Source organism: Melanerpes formicivorus, unplaced genomic scaffold (assembly GCF_026170545.1).
Source record: "Melanerpes formicivorus ecotype bairdi unplaced genomic scaffold, bMelFor1.0.p_v2 SCAF_1, whole genome shotgun sequence".
Taxonomy (NCBI): domain Eukaryota; kingdom Metazoa; phylum Chordata; class Aves; order Piciformes; family Picidae; genus Melanerpes; species Melanerpes formicivorus.
In genome coordinates this window covers 21,626,185-21,645,895 of record NW_027142353.1, presented here as the reverse complement: position 1 = coordinate 21,645,895, position 19,711 = coordinate 21,626,185, and the positions used below count along the sequence as shown (strand labels likewise).

The window sequence follows — 19,711 nt, the reverse complement described above, 5'->3', positions numbered from 1 at the left end:
CTTTGCCAAAGTGATATTTCTGACTCAATCAAATTCTGCTCTGAATGATGCTGAGGATGTATGGACTACAAGGATGTATGGATGTCTGGATCGGGGGCATAATTTGCCCCTCAACTGCAGCATACTTAATAGCTGGAAGCAATCACATACACAGGTCTTTTAATCAGAATATGACAAATAAAAGTGTAGCAATTATTTCCTTAAAAGCAAACACTCTATTCCAATAAACCCATAATTAATTATAGCAACAGTACTTGAAAAGTGTAAGAGGAAAGGTATGCAAAAGAGGTAGCTCAAGAAATTCACATTGGAAGAGACTGATTTTACAATTCATTACAAAATCAAAAGGCACAGGATAGACTGAAATAGGGTGGTCACTATTTAATATCTCTGATTTTTATTTTTCTTTCAAGTCATTATTTCACTCCTAAAAGGAACCAAATGCATTGAAAATCTACATTATAAAACTTTTTTTTTTTCAAAAGAACAGCTTAAACTACTTTAATTGGCTTCCAAATACCCCATTAAAAAGCTCTTTCTTCTCAAACATAAAATGTGGGGTCCCAAATATCATAGCTATTTCATAAGTAGTATTTAGGCTGAATTAATGCTGTTATCACCAAATAGCAAAGGGGCCAGTATAAGGCTCTATTCAGATGACAGATTAAAGTGCAGTACTGAAACATTTTGAGAAACTATTAATTTTGTAAGGAAATTATATATTCGGCCCATTTAACAAAACTTAAAGCAAAGTATAAATCAATGACTAATATCAGCATTTAGGCAGAATCACCATAGACTGTTCAGCAAGACATGAAAAACCAGTATGCTGCAGCAGTAACTCACTGGGCTGGGTTGTATTTGTCTTTTCTGTCAAAGCCTTTGGTTTCACTCTCCTTTCTTTAAAAGTAGGCATATTTAGAATAGAATAGAATAGAATAGAATAGAATAGAATAGAATAGAATAGAATAGAATAGAATAGAATAGAATAGAATAGAATAGAATAGAATAGAACAGGTTGGAAGAGACCTTCAAGATCATCTCATCCAACCTGTCATCCAACACCACCTAATCAACTAACCCATGCAACCAAGCACCCTGTCAAGTCTCCTCCTGAACACCTCCAGTGATGGCGATTCCACCACCTCCCCGGGCAGTCCATTCCAATGGGCAATCACTCTCTGTAAAACTTCCTCCTGACCTCCAGCCTGAACCTCCCCTGTCGCAGCCTGAGACTGTGTCCTCTTGTTCTGGTGCTGGCTGCCTGGGAGAAGAGAACAACCTCTGCCTGTCTACAACCCCCCTTCAGGTAGTTGTAGACAACAGCAAGGTCACCCCTGAGTCTCCTCTTCTCCAGGCTAAGCAACGTCAGCTCACTCAGCCTCTCCTCATAGGGCTTGTGTTCCAAGCCTCTCACCAACTTTGTTGCCCTTCTCTGGACACATTCAAGCAAGTCAACGTCCTTCCTAAACTGAGGGGCCCAGAACTGGACACAGGATGCAAGGTGTGGCCTAACCAGTGCAGTGTACAGGGGCAGAATGACCCCCCTGCTCCTGCTGGCCACACTGTTCTTGATGCAGGCCAGGATGCCCTGGGCACACTGCAGGCTCATGTTCAGCCAACCATCAACCAGCACCCCCAGGTCCCTCTCTGCCTGGCCGCTCTCCAGCCACTCTGACCCCAGCCTGTAGCTCTGCATGGGGTTGTTGTGGCCAATGTGCAGAACCCGGCACTTGGATGTGTTAAATCTCATGCCGCTGGATTCTGCCCATCTGTCCAGCCTGCCGAGGTCTCTCTGCAGAGCCTCTCTACCCTCCAGCAGATCCACTCCTGCCCCCAGCCAGTTCCTAACCCATCGCAGTGTGCTCCCGTCCAAGCCATGGGCTGACAGCTTGGCCAGGAGTTTGCTATGGGGGACAGTGTCAAAGGCCTTGCTGAGGTCCAGGTAGACTACATCAACAGGCCTCCCCACATCCACCAGGCGGGTCACCTGATCATAGAAGGAGATCAGGTTGGCGAGGCAGGACCTGCCCTTCCTAAATCCATGCTGGCTGGGCCTGATCCCTTGGCCATCCTCTAAGTGCTGTGTGATTGCACTCAAGATGTCCTGTTCCATAATCTTGCCTGGCACTGAGGTCAGGCTGACAGGCCTATAATTCCCTGGCTCATCCAACCGGCCCTTCTTGTGGATGGGCAACACGTTGGCCAGCTTCCAGTCCTCTGGGACCTCTCCACTGAGCCAGGACTGTTGAAAAATGATGGAGAGCGGCTTGGCCAGCTCCTCTGACAGCTCTCTCAGCACCCTAGGATGGATCCCATCCGGTCCCATGGACCTGTGGGGATCCAAGTGGCTGAGCGGATCACCAACTACCCCATTCTGGAACAGAGGAAAACTATGCTGCTCCCTGGCTCCTTCTGCCAACTCTGCAGGCCAGCTGTCTGGAAGACATTCTGTCCTGCTAGTAAAAATTGAGGCAAAGAAGGTGTTAAGTATCTCTGCCTTTTCCTCATCCTTTGATACAACGTTCCCCTCTGTGTCCACCAAGGAGTGGAGGTTGTCCTTGCCCTTCGTCTTGCTATTAATGTATTTATAGAAGGACTTTTTATTGTCCTTCACAGCAGAGGCCAGTCTAAGTTCTAAGTCCAGAGTAGAGGTCTTCTTGCTACCCCTCTTAGCTTGACCAAATACTGAAAATTCAGTTATCTCACGGTCACTGGCCCCTAAACACCCTCCGACCACCACATCGCCCACCAGCCCTTCCCTATTGTTGAAGAGGAGGTCAAGCCTAGCCTTGCCCCTGGTAGGCTCACACAGTACCTGGGATAAGAAGCTGTCCTCCATGCATTCTAAGAACCTCCTAGACTGCCTCCTCTCTGCTATGTTAAGATCCCAGCAGATGTCAGGCAAGTTGAAGTCGCCCATGAGAACAAGGTCAGGCGACCTTGAGACAGCCTTAAGCTGCCTATAGAATGACTCATCAACTCCTGGTTGGGTGGTCTATAACAGACTCCAACCAGGATGTCAGCCCTGTTGGCCTTCCCTCTAACTCTCACCCTCAGGCACTCAACCTGATGGTCCCTGATCTCCAGCTCAATGGCATCTAGTGCCTTCCTGATATAAAGGGCCACCCCTCCACCCCTTCTTCCTTGCCTGTCTCTCCTGAAGAGCCTGTAGCCATCATTTGCAGCGCTCCAGTCATGTGAGTCGTCCCACCACGTCTCTGTGATGGCAACTACATCATAACTTTCCTGCTGCAGCAAGGCTTCCAGCTCCTCGTTTGTTGCCCATGCTTCATGCATTAGTGTACATGCACTTCATCCGGGCTGCTGGTTTCACCTCTGGCTCTGGCTTATCACCCCCAGACTCCTGCCTGGGGGCACTGGTTTCAACCCCTTCCCCCTTTGAAACTAGTTTAAAGCCCTATCTATGAGACCTGCCAATTCCCTTCCTAGAATCTTTTTCCCTTTGAGGGATAGGCCATTCTCGTACACTCTGATCTTACCCCTCCTCTGGGACAGATCTACTCCAAATGTTGCCAGCTGGCCTGCTGCAGTAGAAAGTTTTTCAAGATCGAAAAACCCAAAATTCTTTTGACTGCACCAGCCTCTAAGCCACTTGTTGACTGCAGCTGCTGACCTGTTCCTTATGGCATTCCCTCCTGCAACTAAGGGTATAGACAAAAACATTATTTGTGCACCTGACCCCTCAACCAGATCTCCCAGGGCCCTGAAGTCATCTTTGATAGCCCTGGGAGTTCTGGTTGCAACATAATATATACCTGTACCCATATGTTCTTTTTTGAGTACTTCTCACATACAGTGCTCATTTACAGGCTGACTGAAAAGTCATTTACAACAGAAGGCCTTCAGTAGATTTTGGACCAGATTCATGCTTACCTTGGGTGCTTTGTACACCACTGCCAAAGGACCAAGGGATTCATAATACAGGGTAAATATAGAGGGCCTCTTGCTTTGTCTGTCCTGTTAATTCAAATATGGTCATGATTCTTCTCTGGCCCTGAGGCAAACAGTAAGAGATCCATGTCTGTGCTATTGCACTTTCTTGCTCTTCATAGCAGAAAGGCTGTATTTAAGTTGTCTGCTCAGGAATAGTACTTGGCCTGTGCCATTTCCTGAACTATGCTCAGATCTATCTGGAAGAAGCCAGCCTGCTATGTCCAAAAATATGTTAGGGACTGCTCTAGCACTTTGACTGTATAGAGGATTGAGCTGCAACAGCCAGGATATTCCCTGGCATGGGTTCATTTACTAAAGTAGACATAACCCTTCACCTTGACAGCACTAGTCACCACAATCAGAAGTTAGTGGTCAATATTAAGTCCATCTCAGGAAAAAAATAAGAAATATATGGAAGAAAAAAACATCAGCCCCATAAAGCAGAAAACACAGATACAGAAAAAGCTTAAGCCTTTTCCACAAAGGAATTAAATCTACAAAAATATATAACACATATAATGACAGAAAGAAATATATGTAAAAAAAAAAAAAGAAATAGTTCCCCTCCTTATCATTTGATATCTTTAATAAATCCCAAGATAAAATCAAACATTTCTTCATTCATGGAAAACATGATTTTCTGTAAACAAAAATCTATATATGGGTTTATTTAACAGGATCTATAGATATTCACATTTCATTAGCAACTATGAAATCTGGAAAACATATACATTCTGGCACATACATCAATGTAATGCCGGAGAAGAAGGTTTTTGTACCTTGGCTACTACGGAATCTGTAAACTAAATAGTTTGATTTCCCTGAACCCTGTGGCTGACATCCAGTAAAACAGGAATTTCCCATCAAGCAGCTTGTCATACGTGTGAATAATTGATCCTACTAACCAGCATAAGAAAGACAAATCCCATTACAGACAGAAGCGATTCCTGATCTGTGCTCTCTCTTAGGAGAGTCAGGAATACACCAAATCCTAGTGGCCAACCCTAGTGGCTGATGTTGTACCTCTCTCCATCATTTTTGCAAAATTATGGCAAACTAGAGAGGTGCCTGAGGACTGGAGGAAAGCCAGTGTCACTCCAGTCTTCAAAAAGGGCAAGAAAGAGGCTCCAGGAAATTACAGACTAGTGAGCCTCACCTCCATCCCTGGAAAAATAATGGAGTGGCTCATTCAGGAGGTAATCTCAAGGCATTTGGAAGAGAAGATGATCAGAAGCAGTCAGCATGGATTTACCAAGGGGAAACCATGCTTGACTAATCTGTTAGCCTTCTATGATGTCATAACTGAATGAGTAGAACAGGGAAACCAGTGGGTGTAGGCTACCTTGACCTTAGCAAGGCTTTTGAAACTGTCTCCCACAACATCCTTGTGAGTAAGCTCAGGAAGTGTGGGATAGAAGAACAGACAGTAAGATGGATTAGGAACGGGCTACAAAATAGAGTCCAAAGAGTGGTGGTCGATGGTGCCAAGTCCAGCTGGAGAACTGTAAGTAGTGGAGTCCCCCAGGCATCAGTGCTGGGTCCGGTCCTGTTGAACATCTTCATCAGAGAGTCTGCTCATCAACTTTGCTGATGTTACGAAACTGAGGCTTGGCTGATACACCTGAAGGCTCTGTGACCATTCAGCAAGACCTGGAGAGCATGAGAGTTGGGCAAAGAGGAACCTAATGAGGTTCAACAAGGATAAGTGCAGAGTCCTGCACCTGGAAAAGAAAAATAAACTGCACCAGAACAGGTTAGGAGGTGATCTGCTAGATGACAGCCCAGTGAATAAGGACCTGGGAGTCCTGGTGGATAACAAGTTATCCATGGGTCAGCAATGTGCCCTTGTGGCCAAGGATAGGATAGGATAGGATAGGATAGGATAGGATAGGATAGGATAGGATAGGATAGAATAGACCACATTGGAATAGACCTTCAAGATCATCGTGTCCAACGTATCATCCTAACATTGTACCTGAAGGATGGCCAAGGGCTCAGGTCCTGCCAGCATGGATTTAGGAAGGGGCAGGTCCTGCCTCTCCAACCTGATCTCCTTCTATGATCAGGTGACCAGTCTGGTGGACGTGGGGAGGCCTGTGGATGTGGTCTACCTGGACTTCAGCAAGGCCTTTGACACCGTCCCCCACAGCAAACTGCTGGCTAAGCTGTCAGCCCGTGGCTTGGACCACTACACTCTGTGCTGGGTTAGGAACTGGCTGGAGGGCCGGGCCCAGAGAGTGGTAGTGAATGGTGCCACATCCAGCTGGTGGCCAGTCACCAGTGGTGTCCCCCAGGGATCAGTGCTGGGCCCTGTCGTCTTCAACATCTTCATCGATGATCTGGATGAGGGGGTCGAGTCAGTCATCAGCAAGTTTGCAGATGACACCAAGTTAGGGGCAGATGTTAGTCAGTTAGAGGGTGGAAAGGCTCTGCAGAGGGACCTCAACTGACTGGAGAGATGGGCAGAGTCCAATGGGATGGCATTCAACAAGTCCAAGTGCCGAGTGCTGCACTTTGGCCACAGCAATCCCATGCAGAGCTACAGGCTGGGGTCGCAGTGGATGGAGAACTCCCAAACAGAGAGGGACCTGGGGGTGCTGATCGAAAGCTGCCTGAATATGAGCCAGCAGTGTGCCCAGGTGGCCAGAAGGGCCAATGGCATCTTGGCCTGCACTAGGAATAGTGTGGCCAGCAGGAGCAGGGAGGACATTGTGCCCCTGTACTCTGCTTTGGTCAGGCCGCACCTTGAGTACTGTGTCCAGTTCTGGGCCCCTCAGTTTAAGAAGGACATCGAAACACTTGAATGTGTCCAGAGAAGGGCAACAAGGCTGGTGAGAGGCCTTGAACACAAGCCCTATGAGGAGGGGCTGAGGGAGCTGGGATTGTTTAGCCTGGAGAAGAGGAGGCTCAGGGGTGACCTCATTGCCCTCTACAACTACCTGAAAGGTGGTTGTAGCCAGGAAGGGGTTGGCCTCTTCTCCCAGGCAACCAGCACCAGAACAAGGGGACACAGTCTCAAGCTGCACCAGGGGAGGTTTAGACTCGAGGTGAGGAGGAAGTTCTTCACCGAGCAAGTCATTCATCATTGGAACAGGTTGCCCAGGGAGGTGGTTGAGTCATCGTCCCTGGAGGTGTTCAAGAGGGGATTGGACGTGGCACTTGGTGCCATGGTCTATTCATGGGGTCTGTGTTGATAGGTTGGACTCGATGATCCTCGAGGTCCTTTCCAACCTAAGTTATGCTGTGATACTGTACTGTGATCATCCAACACCACCTAATCAACTAAACCATGCAACCAAGCACCCTATCAAATCTCCTCCTAAACACCTCCAGTGATGGCAAATCCACCACTTCCATGGGCAGCACATTCCAATGGGCAATCACTCTATGAAGAATTTCTTCCTAACATCCAGCCTAAACCTCCCTTAGCTAGCTTCAGACCCTGTCCTCTTGTTCTGGTGCTGGTTGCCTGGGAGAAGAGACCAGACCCTGCCTGTCTACAACCTCCCTTCGGGTAGTTGTAGACAACAGTAAGGTCACCCCTGAGTCTCCTCTTCTCCAGACTAAGCAACCCCAGCTCCCTCAGCCTCTCCTCATATGGCTTGGGTTCCAAACCCCTCACCAACTTCATTGTCCTTCTCTGGACATGTTCCAGCAACTCAACATCTTTCCTAAACTGAGGGGCCCAGAACTGGACACAGTACTCAAGGTGCGGCCTAACCAGTGCAGTGTACAGGGGCAGAATGACCTCCCTGCTCCTGCTGGCCACACTGTTCCTGATGCAGGCCAGGATGTCATTTGCCCTCTTGGCTGCCTGGGCACACTGCAGGCTCATGTTCAGCCTACCATCGACCAGTACCCCCAGGTCACTCTAAGCCTGGCTGCTCTCCAGCCACTCTGACCCCAGGCTGTAGTACTGCATGGGGTTGCTGTGGCTAATGTGCAGAACCCGGCACTTGGATGTGTTAAATCTCATACAATCGGATTCTGCCCATCTGTCCAGCCTGTCGAGGTCCCTCTGCAAAGCCCAGGCCAATGGGATCCTGAAGTGCATTAAGAGGAGTGTTTTCAACAGATCAAGGGAGGTTCTTCTCCCCATCTACTGTGCCCTGGTGAGACCTCACCTGGAATACTGCATCCAGTTTTGGGCTCCCCAGTTTAAGAGGGGCAGAGACCTCCTGGAGGGAGCCCAAAGGAGAGCTATCAGTATGATTAAGGGAGTGAAGGACATGCCATATGAGGAGAAGCTGAGAGCCCTGGGGCTTTTTAGTCAGGAGAAGACTGAGAGGGGATTTAATAAATGGTAATAAATATCTGAGGGCTGCTTGTCAAGAGGGAGGGGCAGAATCTTCTCAGATGTGCCATGTGATAGGACAAGGGGTAATGGATATAAACTACAGCACAGGAGGTTCCACCTCAACATGAGGGGGAACTTCTTCACTGTGAGGGTCATGGAGCACTGGAAAAGGCTCCCCAGAGAGGTTGTGGAATCTCCTTCTCTGGAGAATTTCAAGATCCATATGCATGCATTCCTGTGAGACCTACACTAGATTCTATGTTCCTGCTCTGGCAGAGGGGTTGGATTAGATGATGTCCTGAGGTCCTCTCCAACCCCTAACATCCTGTGATCCTGTGAACTCTGAATATTTGTTACATTTATTGTGGTAAGTGGGCATTGTGAAGTGGCGGGGGGGCAGTGGGGAATGAAATGGTGACTATAGAAATATGCAGATTTTTTTTTTATGAAGACAAGGAATAATCAGGTTAAATAAGTACAGGTCATTTTCTTTTGGCATAAATATTTACCACTATGTTTTGTTGAACCTTGACAATTGCACTTGGTGTTTCCTGTTTTGCTCTGACTTACTGTTGAGACTCTCTTTGTCCATGGTGTTGGCTAGCTACCCTCAGCACAGGTTGTCTTGGGTGTCCTTTGACTGGATAAATGCATATAGCTTCAGAGTAGTTCAGTTTAGCTACATGAAGTCACACTGTGACCTGCTGTAGCATGACTGTTTACTTTGTCTGCTGAGAGCTAGAGGCAAACAGATGCACTTTATTTGCTGAAAGAAATGGAGCAGGATGAAAACTGTCAAAGACAGGATTCCCTCAGCCTATTAGTGTGTACTGCCTGTCTCACCCTCATAGCTGTGCTGCTGGCTGCTGCTGTCTTCAGAGGCAATAATTATTCATTGATTTATTTCACCTTACAAAGCCTGCCCTTAAATAAGCTGTTGTCCAGGATTTCCCCTGCAATGATGCTCCAAGGATAGGCAGCAATGAATTTGCACTGTCACTTCCAGCACACTTTCTCTCTGAGCTGTGTAAGTGAAGCTATCAGATGATTTTACAAACCACTCCAGAAGCTTCATTCTTCAACAGAGCAGCTAAATAGAGAAAGAAACAGACCACTTCTTCTTTGCTCTGGGAAGCTGCATTCATGGAAGCCCTGCAAGAACACTGGAAAGCAAAGAGACGAGATGCAGGCTGTGAAGAGCTTCAAGTGACAAAACTCACTCTGCAGGAGGCAAAGATCCTTTCTGAAGAATATTTTGTCAGTGTGACAGTCAGAGTTCAGAGGATATGGCTGGTAGTGAAAAAGAAGTCACTCAAGTGACTGCAGGAACTCCTAGGTCTGGTTCAGCCCTTAAGAAACACCAGCTCAATCACTTTATTGTAAATCATAGCTGTGGAAAAGACAGCATTCCAATGTTATATTTATTTCAGTGACAATCATTACAAGCTACAAATCTTTCCTTCCTTTCTACAAGTTAAGGATATCTCTCGGTCAGACAAACCTTCAGAGTTGGTGGGGGAGATAGACAACACGCATATCTTCTTTGTCTGTGTGGAGGACTCTGGATTGTTTGAATTAGGCTTGTTCTCAACATGAGGCAAAGAATACCACTGCTGAAGTGGAGAAAACAGCCTTCTTAAATAGTGGTAATGGATGTATAATATCTGGACAAGCTACCACCTCTCCTACTTGGTAATATTTGAGCAAGAACTTGGAACATCTTCTTCTGTGATGTAAGTGTGCTAGAGTCCAGTCAGCACACAGGTTTCAGAGACCAATCAGGTTTCTCTCTCCCCATCTCATCTAGGAGCTGATCTCTACATAGGACAAGGAGGGCAGCACCACCTGAGAAGATTTCTTGCCTTTGGAGAAACATTTCTCCCCTCCGTGTTCAAATGTTTCCCACCTTTTCAAGTCTACTATAGAAAAGAAGTAGCTGATTTTAATCTGTAAGAGTATTGTTAACTGTTAGGTGTGTTGTTTTGCTGACAAAATGTTCTATTTCTCGTATTTGTGTGGTTAAAAAAACTGTTGGTGTGCTGGAAAAGTAGGAGGAAATTAGGTAAGAAATACACCTTCTCTTTTTTAAACTGTTTTCTTCTAACTAGTGTGGATGCAGCAGTTCTTTTGGAAAGCAGACATTTAGAGTTTGTTTACATTTGTGTGCAGTATCTCAGTAACAGAACAGCCAATACTGTTGGGCTTTAGCTGCTATTGGAAGGAATTAAGTGATGAGACACTGTCTCTACCTTCCTTCCCCACAAACACAGTTGCAAATTTTGTAAAAATAAACAAACACAACCCTTCCCCCCCGCCCAAACAAACAAACAGACAGAGGTTTGCTACTGCCAACACCATCACATCAGTTGTATATACTTTTCCCACAGGATACTTCTGCAGAGAGTTTTCAGAATCTCTCTCATACCAGTTCTGGCATCAACTGCAACACAAAAGTCAGCATAAGCGACTGTGTGGGGCAGGTAAAATAAGCAGATCTAGAGGAACAATCCAATATTTTTGAATCACCTGCATTGTAATTCTGCACATCACAGGGAGAACTCTTATGGAAAACCTTTTGGGTAGTATTCCCAATTTGCTTTTGAAGTGAGCTTCAAAAATAAAAATTGAATTATTCCTTTGCCTTTTTTCTAAGTTCATTTTGAAGGGACATAGTAATGGTCAACAACACCTCCATCAACTCTCAAAGCAAGAACATACGGCTTTGACAGATGCAGTGTGATAAGAGTCCATACTGAGCACAAATATAGCCAACCTGTGGCTAAGAACTGTTACTACATACTACTAGAATGTCAGCATCATACTGCAATCAACCTTTAAGTAAAGAGCCTAAAGAATTAATAAAATGTGGAATTTCAGGTCTGTTTTTTTTTTTTCCTTTGAAAAATTGCACCACACAAAGGATAAAATTAACTTTCATGTATTTCATTTTAAAACAGAGTGAAAACTCAAGCAAAAAGAGCATTGACCTTGAAGGCTTCTTTATTTTCCCACTCACTGATGGGCCCAAGGACAAGAAAGATACCCTGAACTGCTACTCCTACTTTTTCCTCAATCTCTTTTCAACAGTCTTCTCTTGCTTCTACATCCAGCCCCACAAAATGCTGACAATGGAACTGGAACAGGAGCCACATACATGGGTCTGTACCGTTTTGTGATGAGCTACACAACTCCTGTGAATAACTCTGGGTAATCACTGAGGGGATGAAGTTTGCACAGTAACATCTGCATTGCTCTTGGATACCTGAGCCAGTGAGATTAGAAGTAGCTTGATATGTTTATGACACATCCTTGGTAGCTGTGTAGACATATCTGTAAATAACAACCTGACTGGTGTTGAAATGGCCACTTTTGAACTTATCTAAGTTAAAAAATAAGAAGTCAACACATTTAACTGTTAACATTTCCAGAAAGAAAAAATGTACTATGTTTGAAGTAAGCCATTTCAATACTTTCCAAACATTTTTGAATGACTGGACATGAATGAATGTTTATTTCTGCACAGAATTTCAGAATGCTGGATTTTTGTTCCAGGGCAAAACAAAAATGTATGTCAATCTTGACATTTTCTATGAAATGGGATTATTCTCTACTGAGGCTCTATGCAAAAGAATTTAATGTTGAGATGGATGTAAATAAGTTTAAAGTATCTGAACAGATTTCTCACACAAGCTGAGAAATTATGTAGAGATTTTCACTAAAAAGCGTGTTTGAAATTAATTCCCCACTATCTCTGAAATGCCTATAGTCCTGTAAAATCAAATTCTATGATGTTTACTGCCAAAGAGCCATATTCTTGGTTGGTATCAGGAACATAAGTGTGCGACCATTCAGTTTCCTTGTTCTCTCAGATATGGCTGATTTCTTACATTAATGCATCATTGTTTTAGTAGCGCAGTGGTTCCTAAACCAAATCCTTTGTGATTCAGCATCTTGGATCACACACACAGAGAACAAAACCCAAAACCAAATAAACAAACAAAAAATCCAAACCCCAAACCAAACACTGAAGACTGTACTTTTTAAAGAAGCTCACAACACTGTTAATAATAAGAAAAATTCCTGAACCATTGCTGAACTTGGAACAATGATGCTGCATCAGATGGTGAAAAAATGACATTGTTATGAAGATAATAATCTTGTAAATATCTATGGGAGTTATCAAGTCACTACTAATGGTGGGATATTATCAAAACCTATTGGCTTGAAATGCACTAACCTGAACCCTATAGTGTGGTTATTATGTTTCAGTATCAAATAGGATGAATGGGACAGTAAATCCAATCCAATGGAAAGAAAGGGAAAAAAGAATCAGTAATTTAAAAGGAATGCCTGCAGTTCTCAGAAATGGGTCTTATAAAAGGAAAGTTGATGCAATTTCTTTTTCTCAGCTTTCTTGCTGTTAAGGAGTAGCTAGGTATGAACATAAGAGCTTGTATCGGATCAGACTAAGGGTCTGTCTGCTCGAGAATGCTTTTCTGATAGCATTAGGTAGTTACAGTATAAAATCATGCCAAAAATAGAGTGATATTTCTTGTGTGATTCTGGGACCGCACAGTTTCCTCCAACCTGCATTTAACCAGATATAGGCTTTGGAAATGTGTGGAGGAGTGCTAAAGATTTAGTTTTATTTTCAAAAAAAGCATTTAAAATGAAAAACAAATATAATAAAAGTTTATGGCAATATCTATTATTGTTTTCAGCTGAAAATGAGACTTGATTTATTCTTCTAATAATCTCTAGTTTAAAATTATTTATGGTAATCACACAGACACTTTTCCATTTCAGAACAGAAAACCAAGGGAAATTACACAGGACATGATCTGGGGCTGTAAAAGCAAACAGAGAAAGGCTACAGTAAAAAAGAAAATAATTATAACAGAAACCTCAAAAAAATCTTCAGCAGTAAAATACACTGGTTTTCAGAGATTCTGAAATGGAAAATTATTCTTCATATATTGTATTTATCCTAAAGCAACACGTTTGGTTTGCTTTTTTTTTTTTTCCCCCCTCTGGTAAATTATCTAGATAAAGGCAGACTTAGAGATGAGAAGTCTGCGGGGTAAGGTAGTATCTTTCAGGTGGTAAAAGAGTTCATAGGTATTCTGCAAACAGGAACAGAGAGTACTTTCCCTAGACTCTTCTAACCCCTTTTTCTGCCACAGTAATGCAAACCATAATTATCTACTCAGAAAAATCACCCAGGTTGGGCTGGAGGGCAACCATATTGCCAGTTCTGTCTCCTAAGTGTTGTGAAGCTTAATTCACTGAAGTTTTAATGCCTTGAGAATTTTACTTCAAAGACACAGAAGCCAAATGTAATCATTCTGTTAGCATTCACAGGTAAAAGATAAAAGGTGAAACACAGATTTCTGCATTACTCATGTTTTGGAAGTTTTTAGTTTTTGCCACAATGAAAGAAAAACTATTATATTGTAGCAACATAATGTAGTAATAATGAGAAGCTGATATTAATCTTGGTTTTATTAAGTTTCTTAGGAGGAAATGTTGAGTGGCTTGGACGATAAGGGACTGGGATTTCATCTCAGAAACCACAGTGGGGATTTAATATGCAATCAACAGTTGAGACATTAGCTGCACAATAGCTTGCTCTAATCTGCTGATAGAGGGAAATTATTTACTAGCTATCAGAGGAATATCTGCCTTTGACAGGACAGTACTCCTTATACATACATTTTAAATCTTCTTGTTTTCCAAGTTTGAGTCAATTTCAATTTGGCAAGCTTTAGACCCAACTATGTACATCTAAATATCCATATTATTTATCAGCTGTAACTGTCTTCCTGTGACTTCCTATGCTTAAACAGGAGAATGTGGAATAGTTCCCTGATATGTGAAGCTGTCTGCTTTGGAATTACCTCACTTAGGAAGCAGGTAAAGAAAGGATTCATATAGTTAATGGATGCCAAAGACATTGGACAAATATTTGAACAGTAGTGATACTTAGTTAACTAATGTTTGCATGCATTTCCTGTTTTGGCATTAAGAGCTCATTAAAGCATGTACTGACTTGCATATGCAGTGCAACTTGCATTGAAACACTAAAAATCACAAAACTTGGAAGCCTATACAGTGGTGACCTATATAAACGAAAAGTCTTCCCAATTTTCTAAAGCATCTAAATCTGGAGTTGCAAGTTTGCATATTATCTTTTGCTCTAATATGGAAGTTAAGTGTCCATGTCAAACTTTTCTCAGCAAGCAAGAATCAGAGAAGGCATTGCATCTTCATCAACAGCCTGATGGTAAGGAAACTCATTCAGGTTAAGAGAAAATCATATTTCCATTGCTTCTTTCCCTTTACAAGCCACATGAATACTCACTCTGAAAGTCTGCGAATAGATGATGGGCTACAAACTATTCCATCTCTTGTTTTAAGGTGGGAATGATTCCCCTTTGTATGGAAGGATATTGAAGTGCTGGAACATGTCCACATGTTCAGAGAAGGGCAATGATGCTTTTGAAGAGCCTGGACCACATGACCTATGAGGAGCATCTAGGGGAGCTGGGGTTGTTCAGTCTGGAGAAGAGTAGACTGAGGGGAGATCTTATTGCACTCTACAGCTACCTGAAGGGAGGTTGGAGTGAGGAGGCGGCCAGACTCCTCTCCTTGATGACAAGTGACAGGACCAGAGGAAATGGTTACAGGCTCTGCCAGGGGAGATTTAGGCTGGATATTAGGAAATATTTATTCACAGAGAGGGTTATCAAACATTGGATAGTCTCCCCAGGGCAGTGGCGGAGTCACCATCCCTGGGGGTGTTCAATCAGTGTGTGGACCTGGTGCTTAGAGATATGGTTTAGTGTTGACCCTTTAGTGATGGTTTGAAGGACAGAATGGTGATCTTTGAGGTCTCTCCCAAGCAGATATATTCTGTGTTTCTGTGGAATAATTTAATATAAATTGTACCCATCAAGGGAAATAACAGTATGACCTAGCAATCTCAGTACCATTCATCCATGTTAAAGAAAAGAAAATTCTGTCCTTGTTCCAAAAATATTTAATGTTAAATGTTTAAACATGTAATTGTATGTTGATTATGTAAGGAATGTTATAGATGTTGAAAGTTTTTTTTTTTTTTTACATTCTGCCTGCGAGTGTGGTTTTGTGATAAAGGTATTGAATTTGGTTTCAGGAAGTCTAGTTTCAAGCCTAAGGTCTTGCCTACAAATAGCTGAGTAGAGGCTCTGCACAAGATCATTCAGTTTTCATCTGTTTTTCAAACCAGTTTCTACTTCTAGAAATAGAGGAAATAGAAGAACCTTGTGTGTATTACCACTTCCCTGCATTCAAGTCTCATTTTATATGGAGTATAAGGAAATCCCTGTCTAACAATACAGCTGTAGCTTCAATGACAACTCTTTTCAAGCTTGAAGAAATGCTTTATCTCAGTTTTTGACTGTTACAGTTTTGCTTAGTCAAACTATAAGCTCTGTAGAGCAGAAAACTTCTATTACACATAAAGTACCTTGGCAGAAGCAGCATACATGATCCTGGTAATTGCTTGAACCAGTAGATTCTATTATCATATGAAAAAAAAATGTCTAGGGCAAGCCACCAGGAGGTGAAAGATGTTTCCATTTGTTGATTTATTTTTGTTGTGGCCTTTGTTAAAGAAGAATGCTTTCAGTTCAGTTCACAGTAAGCCTGCAGCCCATCAGAAAAACACAAATCTGTTCTACTGTAATTTTGGATGATCATTTCCCACAGAAAGGTCATGATCCAAAAGGACATCAGTGTTCTCAGGCCTTGAAATTATTCCTCCAGGTAAGAGGGAAGCACATCGGTGTATGTGTCTGTATTGCATTATTATGGTCAAGAAGGCTTTTATCTCCAAGGCTGAGGATCCCAAGCAGAAACTTATTAAGGTAAGTCAACGTAACTCTCCTTGACTTCAAAATGACCCACAATTCTACTTTCTGTTTTTAATTACAGGTGTTAGTAGGTTCTTAACTTATGGAAATAGAGGAAATCATATATTGCAGAGTCTTCAGTTTCACTGGATGTCTATTAAAATTAATTTATTTTATCTCCTATAAATAGAATACCAGAAATGACAAAAAGGAGAAAGGGAGGACTCTTCCAGGAACTGAATATGCATTAAGAAATAGGTGATAAAAAAATCAGAAGGTAAGACATGGACAACTTCTAGTTTTACGTAGTAGACTCCATTCTGGTGATCGCCATCTTATTAGTTAGCATCAGAAGTTAAGTAATAAAGATCTTTTCTAGTTGTTACCCTACAGATTAACTGAACATATGAAGTATATGACAAATATCCCCACAGTATATGTAAAGATCCACACATACATTCATCTGTATTTCTTTGATACCTTCAATTCATCTGCTCATCGCTGAACTATTCATATGTAACCGCACTTAGCGTACAGCAGCTTCCTAGCTCATAAAATATTGATTCAGGTGTTTTATCGTATATCTTTCTTAAACTTTGATCTTTCATACTTAGTGCTGCCTTGATGAAATATTTAGGAGTACAACATTTTCCATGTGAAAGGTAAATTTAGGTTTTTTTATGGTAGCGTCTCTTAATGCACCAGCTTTATCCCACAGGAGATCCATGCCTAACTCTATCCTGGGGTCACATTTAGTTGAAAATTTTGTTTGCAAAAGTCCAAAGTTTGTATTCCAAAGTAACACTTTTTTTTTTTTGTTTAAGGTAAAGGTCAGTTTTCTGACTTGGTTGGACTAGGCTTACCATGCTTTATCACAAAGTGCATTGAGAGAGCCTTGAGAAAATACATCCAAAGAGTTGACTTTAACAGTTATTTCCCAGTAGATAAATATAGATAAATATCTATATAATAAAACAAGAGAGACTAAAAAACCAAACAACAAACCAAACAGATAAAAACATGTGACATGTATTTATAGACATTGAATATTAACAAGTAATATTGCCAAAGCAACCAAAATTACTATAATAACTCCTTCAGCAATTTAATCAATTTATCTACTCAGAATAGCAAACAAGACATTCTCTTTAGGTTGAGAACCGTAAGTCTCATAGGTAACAGCCTACTGGAACATGTGAGGTCTAGCTAAAGCTTTTTCAAGTCTGCAAGACCCACAGGGGGTCTGTTCATCACAGTCTCTCTGATAGCTGATTTGACCCCTTCACCTAATGTAAGTCTCTTGTCTCCACCTAGCCAATAACTTCCATGAATTCTGTAAAAACTCATTTAGTTTTGAGATCTTTATCTCCTTGGTGTGTTTGGTTGAAGGCTATCAAGGTTGTTAGGGACAAAGAGACAGGATGGCACACAGTCAGATACACATATCCAGCACAAGCACAAACACATGCTTTTATTATAGCTGCAAAAATCAGGATATGCTACTAAAATCAATGGAGTGGTACCTATTTAAGAAAACAGGCAGTGCATAAGATAATCTACCCCTTTCTTTACTGTTGATTTTTATAATTCAAGAATAGGACTTGGGCATTGCCCCCTGCAAAAAGTCATGGGATCAATAGCCCAAGGGAAGTGTATCTACGCAATAAACTCAGCATGGACAACATGAGGAGCTGGCAGCTATTGTTCCGCTAGAAAACTTTGATACAGTTGCAGTTAGAGAAACATGGTGGGGATGACTCACATAACTGAGTGCTCTCAACACTTCAGGAGGAATAGGCAAGGAAGGAGAAGTGATGGAGTAGCTCTGTATATTAGGGAGTGTTTTGACTACCTAGAAATTAAAGGTGGGGATAACAGTTTATGGGTAACAATCAGGGGCAAGGCCAAAAAGGCAGATACCATGGTGGGAGTCTAACACGTCTGAACAGAAAGCCTTGGCTGGAACTCAGGGAAAAAATGGTTAACTTACGATCTTTGGAAGAAGGGGTAGGCCACTAAGAAGTACAGCAAGAATGTTGTGAGGTTATACAAAAACAGAATGAGAAGGGCCAAAGACAAACTAGAACTTAACCTACTTACATACTTCAGTAAAAGACAATTTAAAAATGTTTTTATAAATATATCAATGATAAAAGGAGGGCTAAGAAGAATCTTAATCCTTTATTGGATGCAAGGGGGAATATAGACACCAAGAATGAGGAAACGGCTGAGGTACTCACTGCCTCCTTGGCTCAGCCTTTAATAGCAAGATCAATTGTTCTTGGGGTACCCAGCCCACTGAGCTGGAAGACAGGAACAGGGAGCAGAATGAAAGTCCAATAATCTAAGGAGAAATAGTTACCTGCTACACCATTTAGACATGCACAATTATTTGGGGCCAGATAGGATCCACCCAAGGGTACTGAAGGAACTTGTAGAGGTGCTCATTAAGCCACTTTCCATTATTTACCAGTAATCCTGGCTAACCAAGGAGGTCCCAGCTGACTGAAAGTCAGCAAATGTTATGCTCATCTGTACAAAGGGCTAGAAGGACAATCCAGGAAATTACATGCCTGTAAGCCTGATCTTGATATCCAGGAAGGTTATGAAGCAGTTGATCAGGTCCAGTCATCATGGGTTTGTGAAAGGCAAGTCCTTTTTGACTAACCTGATCTCTTTCTATGACAGGTTAACCCAAGTGGAAGAGGACCTTAGGAGTATTGGCTGACAGCTGTCTGAATATGATCCAGCAGTATGCACAGATGGCCAAGACGGCCAACAGTATCCTGGCCTGTATCAGAAATAGTGTGGCCAGCTGGACCAAGGAAGTGATTGTCCTCCTGTACTTGGCACTGGTGAGGATGCACCTCAAACATTGTGTTCAGTTTTGGAGCTTTGGGCCCCTCACTACAAGAAAGATAGTGAGGTGCTGGAGCATGTTCAGAGAAGAGCAATGAAGGCGATGAAGGGTCTAGAGAACAAGTCTTGTGAAGTGTTGCTTAGGGAACTGGGGCTGTTTAACCTGAAGAGAAGAAGGCTGAGGGGAGATCTTACCACTTTCCACAAATACCTGAAAGAAAGTTGTAGCCAAGTGGGTGTTGGTCTCTTTACAAAGTAACCAGTGATCAGATGAGAGGAAATGACCTCAAGTTGAACCAGAGGACAGTTAGGTTGGATGCTACAAAAAACATTTTGACTGAAAGAGCTGTCAAGCATTGGAACAGGCTGCCCTGGGAAGTAGTTGTGTCACCTTCCCTGAACACATGCATGTGGTTTCTAGGGACATGGTTAGTGCTAAACTTAGCCATGTTACGTTTATGGTTGGACTTGATATCTTAAACGTCTTGTCCAACCCAAATGATGCTATCTAGGCTCTCCTCATACCAAGTCCAGGAGGTTATATAGGAGGAATTAAACTCTCAAAATGATGGTCTTTTCATGGCCTAAGGATTTGTTGACTACATGTCAAGATTCTAAATGGACAAAGTTAGGTCAGAAGCGTCTCATCCTCACAAAGCAGCCTACAGAATTTCTTAACATCAGGATGAACTTTCAGCATTCATAA

The 19,711-nt window shown here is 42.6% G+C and overlaps 1 protein-coding gene across 1 annotated transcript in view; it reads right to left on the bottom strand.

The window, feature by feature from the left end:
- The window catches only part of MYO16 (myosin XVI), a 392,532-nt gene that overhangs the window by 43,218 nt on the left and 329,603 nt on the right, over positions 1-19,711 (bottom strand). The gene's annotated exons all lie outside the window — the stretch shown is intronic.